Source organism: Myodes glareolus, chromosome 6, assembly GCF_982192425.1.
Source record: "Myodes glareolus chromosome 6, mMyoGla1.1, whole genome shotgun sequence".
Classification (NCBI taxonomy): domain Eukaryota; kingdom Metazoa; phylum Chordata; class Mammalia; order Rodentia; family Cricetidae; genus Myodes; species Myodes glareolus.
This window is the reverse complement of record NC_142031.1, coordinates 23004980-23023369: the sequence shown is the minus strand read 5'-3', so window position 1 is coordinate 23023369 and position 18390 is coordinate 23004980. Positions and strand designations below refer to the sequence as shown.

Sequence of the window (18390 nt, the reverse complement as noted above, 5' to 3'; positions counted from 1 at the left end):
TGAGGGATGGAAGGAGAACCTGGTGGCCAGGTCCCCTTTGATATGTTAAATAGACACCTCAGCCTTTGTCCCGGGGTTTGAAGCCTAACAATGTGTGTGAGTTTTTGCCTGTGTGTATCTGTACCACGTGTATGCCTGGTGCCAAACGAGTGTGGGGAACTGAACCCTTGTCCTTTGCAGGAACATCAACATCATTAACCACTGAGCAGCCATTCACCAGCCTCTGGCTGTAGTTTTAAAAAGCATTTTAGTTTATAAAAGTAATATTTTCAAGGACAAAAATTAAGGGGATACAAAACACCACAAAGAAGAAAGCAAAGCTGGCCAAGGGATAACTGTTGTCTGCAACTGGTTCTGCCTCTCCAAGTCAGCCTCGTGGAATGATAAATACTGCATTTTTCTTGTATAGAATTTGTATTTTAATCTTGCTTATACATATTTTAGATACAGAAATTAAAAATTCTTACATAATCAAATTTATCCCTCTTTCCTCCTTAGATCATTTGGGATCCACAAACTTAGAAAATGATTACTTCCGTAGGACCAAGCTATGAATGTGGGTGACACCTGTATGCCTGGGGCAGACTGTGGGGCCACTGGCAGTTGGAACCCATTCTCTTTGGAGGGATACCTTGCTCAGCCTAGATATAGTGGGGAGGGCCTTGATCCTACCTCAAAACAATGTGTTAGACTTTGTTGACTCCCTATGGGACGCCTTACCCTCTCTGAAGAGTGGACAGGGGGTGGAGCACAAGAGTGGGAAGGGAATAGGAGGAGTGGGAACTGGGATTGGTATGTAAAATGAGAAAAGATAGTTTTTAAAAAATAAATAAGTTTTTAAAAGAAGAAAATGATTTCCTCAGTTCATGCAGTTAGAAGTTCATTAAGTTAACACCAGTGCACATACCCACTGTAAAGTTTTTACCACCCGATAAGCCTCTCCACTGATGCAATAATCAAACCAAATTAGTAAAAGCCCAGGTTTAATGAATGCCGGGTGGCCCTCAGGGAAAACACACACAGAGAGAGAGAGAGAGAGAGAGAGAGAGAGAGAGAGAGAGAGAGAGAGAGAGAAGGAGAACGGGAAAGACAATGTGTCCATTCTCTGGGGGGCAGTTTAAATAGCCTATGGGAGTGGTTTTGACCCTCTCCGGGGAGGGGTCACCATTTGGTGGACTTTCTCAGTGGTGGAGTCTGGACTGCAGCAACTCCCAGGGGAGGGGGCTTGAAATGGAACTTTCCGCTCAAACATTCCAAAATGGATGTCAGGAGCTGGGGTGAAGCCCCACCCAAACGTACGTGTGTGTGTGTGTGTGTGTGTGTGTGTGTGTGTGTGTGTGTGTGTGTGTGTGTTTTAAGTTTTTTGTTTTACAGCACTGGGTTCTAAACCTAGACCCTTATTCCTGTTGGTCAGAACGCTAAGCTGGGAGCGCAGCCCCCAGCCCCTCGCATCCATCCCAGGCCTGGGAGTTATATTGGTCTGGATTCCAAATCCCAGCATGCCAGGTCAGGACCACTCCCACAGGGTATTTAAGTGAGCTCCCAGAGGAGAAACACATGGTTTTCAGGTCTGCATGGGCTCCCTGCTGTCCTGTCTTCCTGCCATGGGCTCGGCCACCCGTGAGCATCATTCTTAATAAAACAATGGGCATTTTGATTTGGTTTGATTTGACCTAAATGGATTTCTTGCGCCGGTGGAGCCGCCCTTTTCTTATTATTTTTACTTATCACAGTATCTAGCATTGAGCCACATCGCACTTCTTACATTTAAAATTTTGATAAACCTGAATAAGCAGATTTTTTTCATAGCCATGTGCTAAAAGCTGATCCTGGGCAGGAGAGACACTCACAGACTAAAACCCTGCAGAGGATTTTCCATGCTGGCTTTGCTGCTCTTTTCAGATGCCTGCTCTGCATTCTTGTTAGAACCAGTGTCCCACTGTCTACCTGACCCCTTTTCTATGCCTTTTTTTTTTTTTTGAGATAGGGTTTCTCTATAGCTTTGGAGCCTGTCTGGGAACTAGCTCTTGCAGAGCAGGCTGGCCTTGAACTCACAGAGACCCGCCTGCCTCTGCCTCCCAAGTGCTGGGATTAAAGGCGTGCACCACCACTGCCTGGTCGCTTTTCTATGTTCTTTAAAAGCATTTTGGCAGCCTCTATGATTCCAATAGTGAACTCCAGGCCACCCTGGCCCACCTAGTGAGACCCTCTATTCAACAAAACAAGAAATGTATTTAAACCTGTGTTTATTGTTTATTGTGGACTAATCCTAACTATACCAAAAAGCACAACAGCAGCCAAGGAAACAAAGCTCTTGGCAAGCATTCTTAGAGAACAGTGGGCCTACTCATGAACGCACAGTATTTCCCACAAGGAGTCAAACCTTGTTTTCCATCAGGTGTTTTTTGTTTTGCTTTGATTTTTTTAAAGATTTCTTTCTTACACCAGAAGAGGGCACTAAATCTCATTATAGATGGTCGTGAGCCACCATGTGGTTGTTGGGAATTGACCTCAGGACCCCTGGAAGAGCTCTTAACCCCTGAGCCAGCCATCAGGTGTTCTAATGACAGCTTACAGATGGTCTTTTATGTCAGTAGACACAGATCATAACTTTTGGCTTCTGCATTACATCATATAGACAGCACAAGAATTTATTGGACTGCTTTTCATAGCCAATTTGAACATTTTTAATTATTTTCATATATATTTGTGTTTTTTTCCTGCATGTATGTCTGTGTACTATTTGTGTGCCTATGTCTGCAGAGGCCAAAAGAGAGCATCAGATCCCCTAGAACTGGAGTTACAGATGTTTGTGAGCTGCCATGTGGATACTAAGAACTGAATACAAGTTCTCTGAAAGAACAGCCAGTGTTCTTAACTTCTGAGTTATTATTTTACTATTATTATCCTTGTAGGCTATGCTTGTTGATCTTGGGATGATTGTTCTTCTTGTGAGAGATTCCTAGGAGTGGGATTTCATAGACAAAAGCTATCCATTCTTTATTTTTCAGACACTGTTTATTATTGGCAACCTCTTCTTTCCTTCTGCTTTTTCCTCAGTGTTATTATCCATTCTTGTAAAATGGCATCTCCTTACCATCCCATTTTTGGGCAAGACCTCCTTGTATCTGAGTTTGCCATATCTGTATGGGTGCTGCAAACATTTCTTGTATGTGAATGCTGCTCCACAGGTTGCCTTCTGTATTCAGGCCAGCCGCCTTGCCTCCTCCTTTCTAGGGCAGGAAGTTTCACTGAGAGGTAAAGCATCAGGTACAGTCATATGCCATAACATACTGTTTTGAAAGTTAAAATTATGTGCATTTGACTGCCATGTTTTAGTTAGCTTTGTGTTACTACAACAAAACACCCGAGGCAATTGTGTTAAAAATGAGGAAAGGCTTGTTTTGGCCCACTGTCTTGAAGATTTCAGTCTATGGTTAGTTAATTTTATTGCATTTGGGCCTGTGGTGAGGTGGCACATTACAGTGGGAGTGTGTGCTGGTCTGGATTGAAAAAAAGAAAAGGAGGTGTCAGTGTCTTCCTGTCTGCTTTAGGAGCATGGTTGTTGATGGAAAGGCCTCCCACTAGGGTCCCCCTCTACTGCCATGGGCTGCGGCCAAGCTTTTTAACACAAGAATCTTTGCCAGATGCTTATCCAAATCACAGCATCTCCATGCACACCGTTACCCAGACTCATGGGTGGATTGGCTGCAATGATCATTGCTTATTGCAGTGACTTGAAGGGCCAAGGAGGCTGGAGGAATTTTTATTTTGTTTTTGTTTGCTTGGAAATAAATCTAAGTGAAATGTTGGTACAGTTGAAGAAAGGGCAGTCATCGGTTCCTTATGTACTTGTATGTACATAATAAGGGGCCGGCTTATTGGGGTATCTGTTCCTGCCCGGTACCCCACAACCGGCAAGTCCCAGAGAAAATCAATCACACAGAGATCTCTATAAGTTATGAAACTGATTGGCCCATTAGGCCAGGCTACTTATTAGTTCTTATAACTTATGTTACCCCATTATCCTTATCTATGTTAGTCACACGGCTCAGTACCTTTTTCAGCTGGGCAGGTTACATGCTGTCTCTTCGGTGGTCTGCACAGGAATGGTGGAGGGAGCTTCCTCCTCTCTAGCCTTCTCCTATTCTCATTGCCCCACCTCTACTTCCTGTCTGGTTGACCCGCCTATACTTCCTGCCTGGCCAATCAGCGTTTTATTAAAATACATGATTGACAGAATATAGACAATTCTTCCACAGCACTTGTACCATCACATGGCATGCCGCCATTGGCTCTAGGTTTCCCACCAGTTTGCCAGCAGGTGAGCTGTGAGCTTCTTCATTTATCTGGCTTTGCTTCATCGTAAGTAAATCTCAAGGTGGCTGCAGCTGATCTGGCTGTGAGGTGTCAGCTCATGAGCAAGAAGAGTTAAAGGGAGTGAGGTCCTGGCAGGCAGGCCAAAACCCCGTGCTTCTTTGCAGTGCTAGCTTGGGTCCATCACTAAGTTCTAGAAAAGACCCAGTGTTGTCGGGAATAAGGCACAACTGTGGATTTTTTTAATAGACTTCTGAGCCTTTGTTCAGCCTAAGAAGTGTTTTCATTGAAATTATTTCTGACCTGTTTAGTGGCTTTCCACCCCCACTCCCTCCCCTGGCCTGGAGTCTTTTAATCCCTTCAATGAACTATAACCATGAAAAGGTGACCAACCACCGGGATAGGCCATTTAGGGCCAGGATGGTGAGATTTAAATGCAACTGTGCAAGTGACAGAATGATTCATTACCTTGTCGGTCTTTGGAAAAGATCAGAGTTTCTCCAAGTGTGCTCCATGGGCTGATATGAATCATACAGACGTCCTAGGCACACAGAGTTCTCAGGGTTCCAGGCCAAGTTGGCTTAGAAGATGCTGCATATTAATACCCCCTCTCGGAGCTGTACAATGTACATTAGCATATTAAAAGTTCCGAGCGGTAAGGCAGTAAAGAGTCCAGTTTCAGTTCTTCCCACTGATTAAGCAAGTTTATTAGTCCCCGGAACAAAGTTCTTTTAAGCCGAATAGGTTTCCCTTAACACCAATTTTGGAAAGGACTCAGGACACTTAGTGGAATTTTCCCTCTTCTTTGGTCATGGAGTCCCAGCAGCCCATTAGACTGTGCGTCAGTACTGAACCCAGCGTCTACCCTTTTAAAGAAATGCAATCAAAACCCAATTCCCGTAGGTTTGCTTATTTGTTTAAAATGTCATTGGTGTGTTTAGATGTATTGCATACAAGAAATGGTGTGCCTTTCAACTCCCGCAAGCCATTTGTCAATTTCTTGAAAATGACCTTCTGATGCATTCATTAATGGATTTAATCAAACAATAGGTAGAAGGCCACCCCTGGGTCTGTCGTTCTGTGCTAAGTGCAAAAATGCTGGAGTTATTTCCGTCTGTGGCGGATAGAAAAGAACTGAGAGAATATGAGAAGGCCATACATAGTGTATGACTCTGACCACTCTTTGGGCACAGCTGGCCTGTGTTGTCTCAGTGTTAGGTGGCTAAGGCAGGGGGAGTTCCATCCTAGGCTCTAGAGGGTGTGGCACAACCAGGAAGTAGAACATTATTTCATGACGACTTTTAGTGTTATGCTAGGGACGCCAGCCCAGGCCAAATCCACCCGTGGCAGTCCACAGTGGCGGCAGCACTGTGACATGGCTCCTCAAAACCCAGCTGTTTAAGCCCCGCCACGTGCTGTGGCAGGCGGCCTTTGTCAATGCCATCTAGGCTGCTCCTTGGCTCCGCTTCAGGCTGAAGAGGCTCCGCTTTCACTGCAGTTGGAGGTTGGTAGGGGGCATGTCTGCACTATATGTCTCTTCTTGGATCAGTGGACCAGCTAGGCATTTTGTGGTCACAGCAGGAGCAAAGATGGTGGGTCCAATGACACAAGGACTCTTAGGCCTCTACTGACATTGTCATTTGCTAAAGTGTATCAGAGGCTCAGGCAGATAAACAGCCTGGGCACAAGTTACACAGCAAAGGTCTGGGTGTCCTCCCACTCCTGACTCGGGAGCCAGTGACACAGCTGGCTACTTTGTGTGAAGGGCCCTGTCTAGGAGCCACAGAATGGTAACATGGCCTCCCTTCCAGCAGGATGTTTGGTAACTCAGGACCAGCTCTGGCTCTAGTGGCGCCTGAGAGTGGGCAGCTGATTTTGTCTTTTTGTTTGGGGTCCTTAGTTTTTTGTATGGCTGAGCCATTTCTCCTGCTAGGCAGTTCATTTTTAGTAAATGCATAGCAGCCCAGGGATGGGATTAATTTCATTGTCAGTGTGGTGGAGATGTCCAGCTAGCTGGTGGGAACTGGTTTTCTGTAGTCTAGGGAGCATCTAGATGGAATCAGCATTTGAATTGGCAGACTGGCTAAAGAGGATCCTCCTTGTCCAAGCCGTTAAAGGTCCTCAGAACAGAAGCTCAGAGGAAAGGAGCAATCTCTTGCTCTTCCTGGGCAGAGCATCTGTCTTCTCTGATGGCTGGACATGACAGCCCCAGTCTTCAGAACTGATGGGGAATTACATAATCCAGTCACCTGGTTCTACAGGCCTTTGGTCCAGGACAGAACCGCGCCATTAGTTGCCTGTATCTCCAGCTGCAGATGACGGACTGGGGTTTCTTGATCACCGCCGCAAGGGGGGCCAGCTGCCATCATTATCCATCACTCATTCCTCTGTCTCTCTAGCTCTCTGGGTCTTGCCTCCACCTCTGACTCTGTCTGTCTCTATTTGTGTTTCTGGCTCTGTCCTTGTCTTTGCTTCTATTCCTGTCTTTATCTCTCTCTGTACCGCTGGCCCTATCTTTATATCTATCCTGTATTTCTGTCTGTCCCTACTTCTGTCTTATTTCTCCTTTGACTCTATTCCTGTCCCTGACTCTATCACTTCTCTCTCTATCCACATGTCTATGTCTCTTTTATCAGTGAACCCTGGCTATAACAGCATGGTTAAAAGTCTGGAAGATTCTAGATTTGAATGAAACTGTCCCCATAGCCTCAACATTTGAACATTTTTCCCCAGTTGGTAGCACAGTTTGGGGAGGTCTAGGAGGTTCAGCCTTGCTGGAGAAAGTATGCTACTGGTGGTAGACTTTGGGAATAAAACGTCTCGCCTGCTTGCAGTTTGCTCTCTACTTCATGCTTGTGTTGAGAATGTGAGCTCTCAGCGTCCTGTCCTGCCACCATGTCTGCCACTTGCTGCCATGCTTTCCTGCCATGATGGCCCTTATCCCGATAGAACCATAAGCCCAAATAAACTTTTCTGAAAGTTACTTTCATCATAGTGCTTTATTACAGCAACAGAAAAGGAACATACAGAGGAGCGATCCCAGCCTTGTGTCATACATCCTCCACCTCTGAAGCTCCATCTCTGTCAGCTACTGCTGACAAGAGGCACAATGCCTCTGTGTGTACCAGAAGACTGTGTCCTGACAACCCCCATCATCTTGAACTCCTCCTGATGGAGTTCATTAGAAAATGAACACAACCAGTCAAGAGGTAACTGGATACTTCAGGAAAGGATTAAATATTGAAAACATTTGATAACAAACCTGAGGCAAAAACAAAAGGAAAAAAAGAGAAAAGAGTGGAGAGAAGGTTTCTTATCAAATGACCATCTCTCACTCTGAGCCTGGCTCTGTTCTGTGCTAGGTCAGTGGAGAGTCATAAATACAAGGCAAACAGAGACTCACAAAGGTCTGTGTGCCAGGTTGCCCATATGACTGTGGGAAGCCCTTGTGCCTCCAGGTGAACAAGCCCAGACTTGCCTGCTGCTGATCCCAGACATATGGCCTTGGCCTCAACCCACTTCAGTGAGGCCTCTCCAGACCAACCATACCACTGATTCCATAACTATTGATGTGGTCATCTGACCTACACCAGAGGAGCTGCTCAGCTGGCCCACGACCCATGAGACACAATAACTGCTCACCCTGTTCATACACTGAAGCCCGGGGTTCTTTGTGAACAGAGGGAGGTAAGTGCTTCACCATCCTGCATTTGCAGGTAGGGATAGTGCTGTGTGTTCTGGCAATGTAAATGAGCAGAATAAACTTCGGAATTATGTAGTCTTTAATGCCTGCAATATTTTTATCTGCAGTTAAGAATGCTTATGAGTAAAAAATATAAGCATTAAGCAAGGGCAGTGTTGACAAATCAAAGAGGGTAGGGAAAGAGGAGAAGGGATCAGAGCAAGAGACAGGTAATTCTATTGTTTAGGCTCTGTGAAGCCAGTAGGAACTGGCAAGAGAAAGAAGTTAGCAGTGTGAAGTAGCTGGGTTAATTTAAAGCTATCTCAGAAAAAAAATGTTGGTCTTCCTGGTAGGAGAACTGCAACAGAAAGTAAGGGAAATAAGTAATAAGATCATGGTTGTTCTAATGATTGCTACATAAAAATGTGCCAGTTAATCCAGGATGTCCTCTGTGAGACACATTCTAATATCAAAGATGCTAAAAGTGAAAAAGTTCAAGAAGTTTTACAGTGCTGTATCTAGAAAAAGAAAAAAAAATATAAGATCAATATCAAATGTAACACACCAATAAAAATAAATATAAATCACTCATTAGAAGAAAAAAATTTCAAAGGAGTCACAAAGTAAAACAGAAGAATGGTTGAAGATATTCAACCAAAATATGCTTATAAATGTGTGCATGCAGGTATGTTGTGTGTATGCTTATGTGTATATATATATGTGCCTGTGTGTCTCTATGTGCAGGTCTGTGTCTGCTTGTTTGCCATGTGTCTGTGTGCCTGTGCATGCATGTGAGCGTGTGTGTGCATGCATCTCTGTGTGAGCATATATGCCTACATGCATGCATGTGTGTATCTGCATATGTATGCATGGTTGCCTGTGCTTTTGTGTGCATGTACACACATGTGTGCCTGTATGTGCATATCTATATATGAATGTGCATATAATCATGCCTGTGCTGGTATGTGCATCCATGTCTGGTGAGCATGTGAGTTTATGTGTGCTTGTGTGTGTACATATGTGTATGCACCTGAATGTGTGTGAGCATCTGTGTATGTATGTGTATGAGCATGGCATCATGACCTTAATATCAGGCAAAGTAAAATTCAGATAAAAAATTATGAAACAGAACAAACTCCATCACCTTACATTAATAAAGAATAAATTCATGACAATATACCTCCTGTAAATATCTATGTATCCATAAATACAGTAATTATAGCTCTATCAAAGAGCTGTAAGGAGAGAGAGACAAGAAACACTGAGTAGACCTTAGTTCACCTATTTCAACCTAAAGCAGATGAATTTGACAGAGTTATGGTATTAAATCCACTAAATAGTTGTGTCAACTCCATTAAGTAGTCTTCATTCTGTAGCCATTATAAATAATTCTAAGGAGAGCACATAAAACTTGTGTTGAAAAAATGGATCACATGATGTGACTACATGTCTGATACCACACAAAGTGTGTGTGTGGTGGTTAGGATGAGAGATGCTCCTCATATACTCATGTATTTGGACACCTGTTCCCCAGTTGGTGGTGCTTTGGAGGAGGTTATGGGGAAGAGCAGCCATGCTAGAGGAAATCTGTCACTCGGGGCAGGCTTTGAGAGGTAATAGCTTTGCCTCACTTCCAGTTCACTCTGCTTCATGTTGGTGGATGAAGATGTGATCTCTCAGCTTCCTGCCTCCACTTCCCTTCCACCATGACTCTTCTGCCTTGATGGACTCTCTCTCTGGAAGCATAAGCCAGAAATGTTGTCTTGATCCTGGTATATTATGACAGAAAAAAAAAGGCAACTGATAGGTCTGTGTAGAGCATCTAAGCATGAAGTGTAAGTGTAATGGATTAAGTAAAATTGCTGTGGATCTCCAAGTGGCTGCAGTGGGCAGTGGGCCATGAGACCATGCCATAGGTCTCCAAAGTGACGGCAGGCAGCAGGTCCCAAGAGCAGCCAGTCCCAAGTAGGGAAGGCACAGTTCCCCGGGTGGCTGCAGCAGGCCACAATTCCCAGGCAGGGAGCCACATGGTGGGTGAGAAACCTCGATGGGGCAGCCAGTCCCATGAGGAGAGACAGATGGATAGGCATGCCATGAGCCTACGCTGCAGGTCTCTGAAGGCGGCTGGTCCCGGGCAGGGAGCCACACAGCGGGCCAGAGACAGAGACATGGATAGGCATGCCATACAGAGTGAGGTTGGATATTTATTTAGTGGGTTATGGAAGGGAAGGGGAGAGAGGGTAAGGGGAGAAGGGAGAAGAGCAGAGAGAAACAGAGAGGAGGGGAGGGGAGAAATGGGGAGAATGGAGTGGGGCAGAAGCTGCCTCTTTGGGGGAGAGATGGAAAAGAGAAGGGACTCAGGCTGGAAGCTGAAGATCAGCTTGCCTCAGTGGATAGGGGAGGGAGTGGGTGTGGCTTGTGTCTTAAAGGGACAGAGCAGACCAGGCATGTGTGAAATGTTTCACCATGTGATTACTCAGTGTCGCTCTCCATTACTGGAGCAAAATATCTGAAGTGATCATCTTAAAAGAAGACAAAGTCTGTTTTACTCACCATTGTAGGAGTTCCACGTTTACTTGGCCCTGTGACTGCGGGCCTGTTATGGCACAGTCCATCATGTTAGAAGCACGCGGGAGAGATCCATTCAGCTTGTGGTTGTTGTGAGGCAGGAGGACAGGTGGGAGGAGTCTCAGCATCTCCTCCTAGGGCACAACCCCCCATGAGCTAAATACATCCGGCTGAGCTCCACCTCTTCAAGATTCTTCCACCTTCCAGTAGCACCCCACAGTGTCAGCCAAACCTCCAGGTCGCAAACCTTCAGGGGAACAGTAGATCTAAAGTGTAGCTCAGTGCCTGTAGCTTGTATTTGGAAAGGTTAGCTGAGTGGTGGGAGTTTAGCAGCCCCTGGAGCGTGTCTATGTGGACTTTCTTATGCTTTCAACATGGGCCTTATCTTGGGAGAGCTAGTTCTTACTGTTCTCACATTGAAATCTTTAGTGCCAAAATGAAAGTGTAGAAGCAAACTCATCCAATCCTCAGAGAATTACATCCTTCTAGAGGGGAAAACAGGAGGACAAGGTAACCGAATCCTGGGAAATCATTGGTTTCAAATAAACCCCAGATGAAAGCTGGGGTTGTCTAAAGGACACACCTGTGGCCATCCAAGTGCACAGGGTCTCACTTTAGTTTAGAAATCTATTGCTTTCCAGGAAGAACAATGTTAATTTCTTCTACCTCCACAATCTAAATATTCATTAGGTTTAGGTCCGTGTGCAGTTTAGGATGCTGTACTTCAGGGAATAGAATTTATATCTAGACTTATCTACCAGAAGCCTGTAAGATCTTGTTCATGCATGGTCTGAGTGGTGAGTTCTGCACCGCCACATTGGAACAGTTGCTGACTCCTTTTCTCTGTTCTTCCTCCAAGCCACTGGTCCCTTTTTCACAGTTGCAGCTGTTTTGCTGACCTTATTTTCTCAGTGGGAATGTGCTCTGTCAGCTGTGGAAAACAAAACCAAAAATGCAAAATTTAACAGTTGCATACATCTATTTAAGAATAACAATGCACACAGGGCTTCTTATATTAAAAATCTTCCATCCTCATGTTTCAAAGCCAAAGTGCACCACATTTCCAAAATACTTGATAAAGCTTGGGGAAACATTAGCAGGCATGTGTGAACTCAGCGAGCAGATGGTCCCCAATCCAGATGTGGGGAGAGGCAATAGTGTTTTCCAAGTTAATCAGATTTTCTCAAACAGTAAACATGGTGACTGGAGGCTCTGAGTCAACAAAAGGAGCCAGAGGAACGTCTGATTGTGACCTAGGAATACAAAAAGATCATTGTAGAGAAAGTTTTCAAGGTTGAAAACTTGAGTCAAGTTCATTTATTTAAAAATGTATTGTATGCCTGTATTGTCCAGCATTGTGTATGATGGGTGGTAAATGTTGCTCATTGTGTTAAACCATCAGTCCAAATTTGATCAGCCACAGCAAGTACCTAGAGTGTCCCTGGGAACTTTTCCTGCCTTCCTGCCTGCCTGGAGTATGACTTTTTATTTTTAAACTCTGCTGGAGATTGAGAGGGCTATATGATTTATTGCTCCTTTGAACACAGTTATGAGAAACCTGTCTGCTGAGAATTGTCATTGCTTCACCTTCATTAAGGAATGTTACCAATGCAGCTCATGTTGGCAGCTATTCAGGGGTCTCTAATTCCTTCTGCATCTGATCTCTAATAGGGTGTATATTTAGAAACACTTTTTATTATATCATAATCTTTGTATTTTGAGATTCCTTTGAGTTCTTCGGATTTTTTGTTTGTTTCTTGATCCGATGACTGTTTTGCACCCCTCATGTCTGAGGTTCAAAATCAATAGAAGAGGAAGATGAAAAGAATGTGACCTCAGATGAGACTCACACACTGGCGGATGGGGATAAGGGCAGAGTAGGAGCCTAGGTTGCAGGGCTGATTGTTTTTAGAGTAGCTCAAGGGAGAAAGGAAGTAAGTTACTATTTTATTTTATTTGTATTGTTTATAATTATGTGTCGGTGCATGTATCTGCATGTGAGTGTGTACACATGAGTGTAGGTGCTTGTGGAAGCCAGAGGTTTCAATTCCCTTGGATCTGAAGTTACAGAGAGTGATGAGTCATCTAATCAGGGCGCTGGGAATCAAGCTCAGATCCTCTGCGAGAGTGGTAAACGTGCTCAACTGCAGAGGCGTCTCTCCAGCCCTAGAAATTTAATTCTTAAGTTATATAGATAGACTTGAAATCTCCTATTGCTTGTGTGTGCGTTCACACATAACAGACTTTTAACCAGTCACTGTGAGCAGCTGCTGGTAGTAGATTTAACCTCCAAAAGAAGTAACTAATTAGTGGATGGGACATATGAGGCAGTGGGCTTCAGACACTGGGTAGCCAGTAGCTGAAGACCTTGTTCTCTGAACCCAGGCAACACTCATTTAGCCTCTCTATCAATCTTGCTTTCTGCTTTGAGGCTATCTCTAAACCGTCATATAATAAGCTTTATTCAATGAGCAGTAGTCTACTGGACAGAGGAAACAAATCAGCCTGTGACTGCTAAGACAGGGAAGTTTATGTGTCAGTGCATAGGAAGGACTGCAGGGAATAATCCCTTGATGCTGGGTGAGAGTTTCCTTCCTGTCCTCAGCCAGGCCCTACACTGAGCATGCTCAGGACCACACGACAAGGCTCCTAGGAAACAGAGTTGATCAGAGATTTCCGAAGTCACTCAGTCCAGTGTCAGAAACCTGGGTGGTTATGTATAACTTGCAATTAAAGACCCAGAAAGGTCACTTGTTAAGTAGGAGTAGGAATCATGCCATAGATTAAGGTTGTACCCAGTGATGAGAAGCGCTGAAGAAGACCTGTATGGAACCAGACCTCAGTATATTTGAACAGATGCAGCAAGCTTGCTGAACAGAGCTCAGCACTCTCCAGAGGAAGATAACAGATGGCAGAATCTGTTAAGGTGCTGGAGTTCACAAAAGGCTAACATACATCACAAAGTGGTTTCTACATGTGAAGGAGAAAGTCATGCTTATCATCAAAGAAGGAAAATAGGTTTGTTTGGTTGGTTGGTTTTGTTTTGTAAGGCAGACTCAGAAAAGAGCTAGACATTGTGAACAGCACTTGGAGCTTTACAATGGGCCTCGGGAGGTAACTCAGTCAGTAAAGTACTTGCCAGGCCAACAGGAAGACCTCCTGAGTCCATTTAACAATGCAAGGTGTGGAGGTGTATGCCTATAATCCCAGCACTGGGGAGGCAGAAAGATAGGAGGGTTCCTGCAGCTTGCTGGCCAGTCAGTCTATCCAAATTGGTGAGCTTCAAGTTCAGTAGAGTCATTGTCCAACAAAGTAGGTGGAGAGCAATTGAGGAAGACACCACATACATGTACACATACAAGCACTCCATGTTGGCCTCTGCACACCAATACATGTACACACACAAGCAAATAAACATGTATGAGTGTTTTGCCTGCATGTATGTATGTGTGCCATATGTGTGTCTGGTGCCACAGCATCCAGAAGAATGTGTCAGATCCCTTGGAATTAAAGTTATGAATGGTTATGAGCTGCCATGTGGGTGCTGGGAACTGAACTCTGGTCAGATCATCAGCAAGTGCTATCAACCACTGAGCCACCACTCAGCTCCCAAGAGGAAATTTGGGGGGGGGGTAGTTCAATGCAGGGTTTCTCTGTGAAACAGTCCTGGCTGTCCTGGAACTGACTATGAAGACCACACTGGCCTCTAACTCACAGAAATCCACCTGCCTCTGTCTCTAAAGTGCTGGGATTAAAGGTATGCACCACCACTGCCCGGCCCAAGAGGAAATCTTAAATGTAGGCAGAAGATACTACATCCAGGAAAGCCATAAAAAGTAATAAAAATATTAAAAGTAGTAACGTGGTCTGGGAGACCCATCAGCACTCAAGGGTGACCTGAGTTAAATCCTTGGAACCCACATCAAAAAGCCAAGTCTGGTCTTGTGCACTTTGATGGGAAGAAAGGAGTGAGACAGGAGAACACCAGAAGCTCCCAGGCCAGCAAGCACAGAGACCCCGCCTCCAATAAGATCGGAGAGAGTCACCTGACCTACACACACGTGGCATGCGTTCGCCTCCCCCAAAAACCAAAGGAGTAGCAGAGGCATCCTCAGAGAGTTAAAAGAATGATGTTGGAGTATCAGAAATAATATTCATCAGGAATAATGCTGTTTTAGGATGAAGGAATGACATCTTTAAAGGACTAAGTGAAAACAATTAGAAAATCTATCAAGATTTTTCAAGGAAACAGTCTTAATTAGTTTTTGCTAACCATTCAATGCACAAGAAATACTGAAGGAAAATCCTCAGGATAGCTGTGAATTAAATGGTTATGTTCCATAATATTTATTGTCTGAACCTGAGTCCCTGGAGTAATGGTATTTGCAGGGGGAGCTGTGGGAACCAAAGGTAAATTAGGTTGTAGGGCTGGAGTCTTCACTGTGTGATTAATCCTCTTATAAAAGATGAAGACACAGGAGAGCTCTTTTCACACCCCAAGGAAGGCTGCATGAGGATACAACCCAGGAATAAATGTCTTTACCAGGGGCCACACTAACCTTGGACTTCCTGCCTCTGGGACTGTGACACACCAATACTTATTTACACCACCATAGTTCGCTGTAGGGCCTGAACCAACCTAAGACACAGATGAGGAGAGAAGATCCCCCTTAGGATTCTCTATCTTCTGGAACAGCTGAGAATTCCTAGAAAGATTGGTTTTTAAAAATTACTTTGGAAAATGACTGACCAGTTAAAATAAGGAAGAATGGAGGGGTTTGTATATGTACAAGTAAAATACGTAATAAATGTCCTGGCCGGTTGTGAGTGATTCAACAGAAATGACAGAAGCCTGCTGCGAAGTTCTGACACCCCTGTGTCAGGCCATGTGGCAGTCATTTAAGGCAGACTAACAAGCTAAGGAGACATATGATCCTCAGAGAGACCACCAAGCACAAGATGAAGAGTTAATACTAAAAATGCATTGAGGAGATAAAAGGAAAGAATTGACAATGTTCCGTTCAGAAGGAGTCTGGAAAGCAAAAAGGATAAAATGATCAGAAGGGACAATGGAAAACATAGACTGATAAATTTAAACCCAACCAAACATCAGTTAAAAAGAAATGGTTGAATCCCGCTGGTGGAAAGATAAAAGTTGTTTGGACAGAAAAATGAGATCTAACTTAGTGATGGACAAACAGGTTTCCCTTAACTACGAGGCTGTGAGAAGGCTGAAGTAGAAGAACGGAGAAAGAAACTGTGGTCTTGACTTCTAATGAATCTTTCCTGTCTACTGCCTGGCTTTAGAGTATGCGGGTGACATATCTCTGGGTTTGTCAGTGAGGGGAACTTCCAGAGAGGTTTCACTGAGGAGGGCAGGCTCATCCTGAATGTGGATGACACCATCCCATGGGCAGGGGGCCAGAATGAGACGGGGAAAATGAGGAAGCCAGCTGAACACCAGCATTTGTCCTTCCCTTCATCCTGCCTGTGGTTCAGCTGCCTCAAGCTGCCCCTCCACGCCCTTCAGCTGTGATGGACTGGAGACCACAAACCCAAAACCGTGTGTGTGTGTGTGTGTGTGTGTGTGTGTGCGCGCGTGTGTGTGTGTGTGTGTAGCTGCCACTCCACGCCCTTCAGCTGTGATGGACTGGAGACCACAAACCCAAGACCGTGTGTGTGTGTGTGTGTGTGTGTAGCTGCCACTCCACGCCCTTCAGCTGTGATGGACTGTAGACCACAAACCCAAAACCGTGTGTGTGTGTGTGTGTGTGTGTGTGTGTGTAGCTGCCACTCCACGCCCTTCAGCTGTGATGGACTGGAGACCACAAACCCAAAACCGTGTGTGTGTTTGTGTATGTGTGTGTAGCTGCCACTCCACACCCTTCAGCTGTGATGGACTGGAGACCACAAACCCAAAACCGTGTGTGTGTGTGTGTGTGTGTGTGTGTGTGTGTAGCTGCCACTCCATGCCTTTCAGCCTTTCAGCTGTGATAGACTGGAGACCACAACCCCAAACCCGTGTGTGTATATGTAGAGAGAGAGAGAGAGGGAAAGTTAAGTGTATTATGTGCACTTCTGTCAAGCATTTTGTCTGAGCAACAAGAAAAGTAAAATAATGAGAAGACTGTTGTTCTGCTGTGTTAATACCTGTGCTACACTGAGGTAGTTGTTGTGGCTGAGTCTCTAAAGATAAAAATAAGGGAAGAGTAATTCTTCAGTTTTTGCTGTTCTGAATGTGTTAATCCACAATGCGTCAAAAGTATATGAAGCAAGAACATGTAGTGCTCAAAGAAGAAGCAGTCAAACCCACACCACATGATTCCCAGTCTCCGCACAGGGAGCAAACGGAAAGGAGCAAGGTGTTTGTGATTTAAAGCACAGTACCCGTTCGCCTGCATAGACACTGTAAGAACCTTATATCCAGCAAGTGGAGAATGTACATTCCTTCTAAATGGATACAATTATGTATAAATGGATCACATTTGAGGACATAAATAATTTTAATAAATATTGGCAATCTTAACATATGCTTCTTAGTCACCTGAAAACTAATCTGGAAATCACAAAAAAAGAAAGAAAGAAAAGAAAAAGGAATAAGACCCTTACCAATATTTGGTAATTAAAGAATACACTTCTGTATCATCTATGGGTTTAAGCAGAGATTATAAAAGATACCAGAATTTGTTTTCAACTGAGAGATAATGAAAATATGATATATCAGAAAATGTCAAGATGCAACTAAAACAGTTCTTGAATTTATAGATTTAAATACATACTTGAGAAAAGAAGAACCAGGGTTCCAATTAGAATTCAAGAAAAAGTGAGCAGAACTTCAGGAATGTTGAAAAATAGAATATAAAAAAGGCAAAAGTCAGTGACAAGAGAAAAGCAACTGGAAGAATAAAAGCAAGAGCTCTTTGGCAATATTAATAAAATTGACAACCCTGCTGAACTGAGAATAAAGACAGGAAGGAGAGGAGAGAGTGTATGTGTGAGAGGAGGAAGGAGCATGGAGGTTGAGGGACAGAAATGCAAATTACCAGTTACCAACAACTGGAAAAAGAGTGTCTACTGAGGACATCTCATGGACTTTCTGGATAAGAAAATACATTGAGAAAACTTAACTTTTTGAATTTGACATAATTTAAAAAATCTGAGTAGCTATCCTTATTAAAGAAATTAAACTTATTCAAATCTTCCCACAAAGAAAACTTCAGGCACAGATGGATTCACTGGTAAATTCTACCAATCTTTCAAAGAAAAGAAAGCTGCCAAGTTTACAGAAACTCATAGTTGGAAGAGGAAGACGCACTCCAAGTGCATTTTGTCAACCACTCTGCTCCTGTAACAAAACCCAATGAAAACTTTCAAAAAAGAAAACAACAAAATAAAAAGATGAAAACTAATCACCTACTAACAGCAAGAAGGAAGATGGTAAATGAGTTGTAACCTTCAACAAAACCATACCGGTGACTGGAGAGATGGCTCAGAAGTAAATAGTGCTTATTGCTCTTCCAGAGGACCCAGGTTTGGTTCTCAGCACCCATACAGAGGCTCACAACAATCTATAAGTCCAGTCCCAGGAAATCTGGAAAAGGATTTTACACCAAGACCATATGAATTTTATCCCAGAAATAAGAATTTTAAAATTGTCTTCTTTATGAATCAATCTACCCCTTTAACAAAATAAGGAAGAATCCAATTGATTATTTATATGGAGAAAGCATCTGATAAAATTCAACCTCTTGATAGCAGTCATTCCTTCAGCAAATACTAAGTTTCTGTCTACAGAGTGTCAAAGCTCAGTGCCCTATCCATGG

At 43.9% G+C, this 18390-nt stretch overlaps 1 protein-coding gene across 1 annotated transcript in view; it reads left to right on the top strand.

Moving 5' to 3' along the window:
- The first annotated feature begins 7981 nt into the window (after positions 1-7981).
- Mgll (monoglyceride lipase) overlaps positions 7982-18390 on the top strand; it is a 165114-nt gene continuing 154705 nt past the window's right edge. The window contains exon 1 of the mRNA XM_085690594.2: positions 7982-8004. The gene's annotated coding sequence lies outside the window, so the exon portion shown is untranslated. The remainder of the gene's footprint in view (positions 8005-18390) is intronic.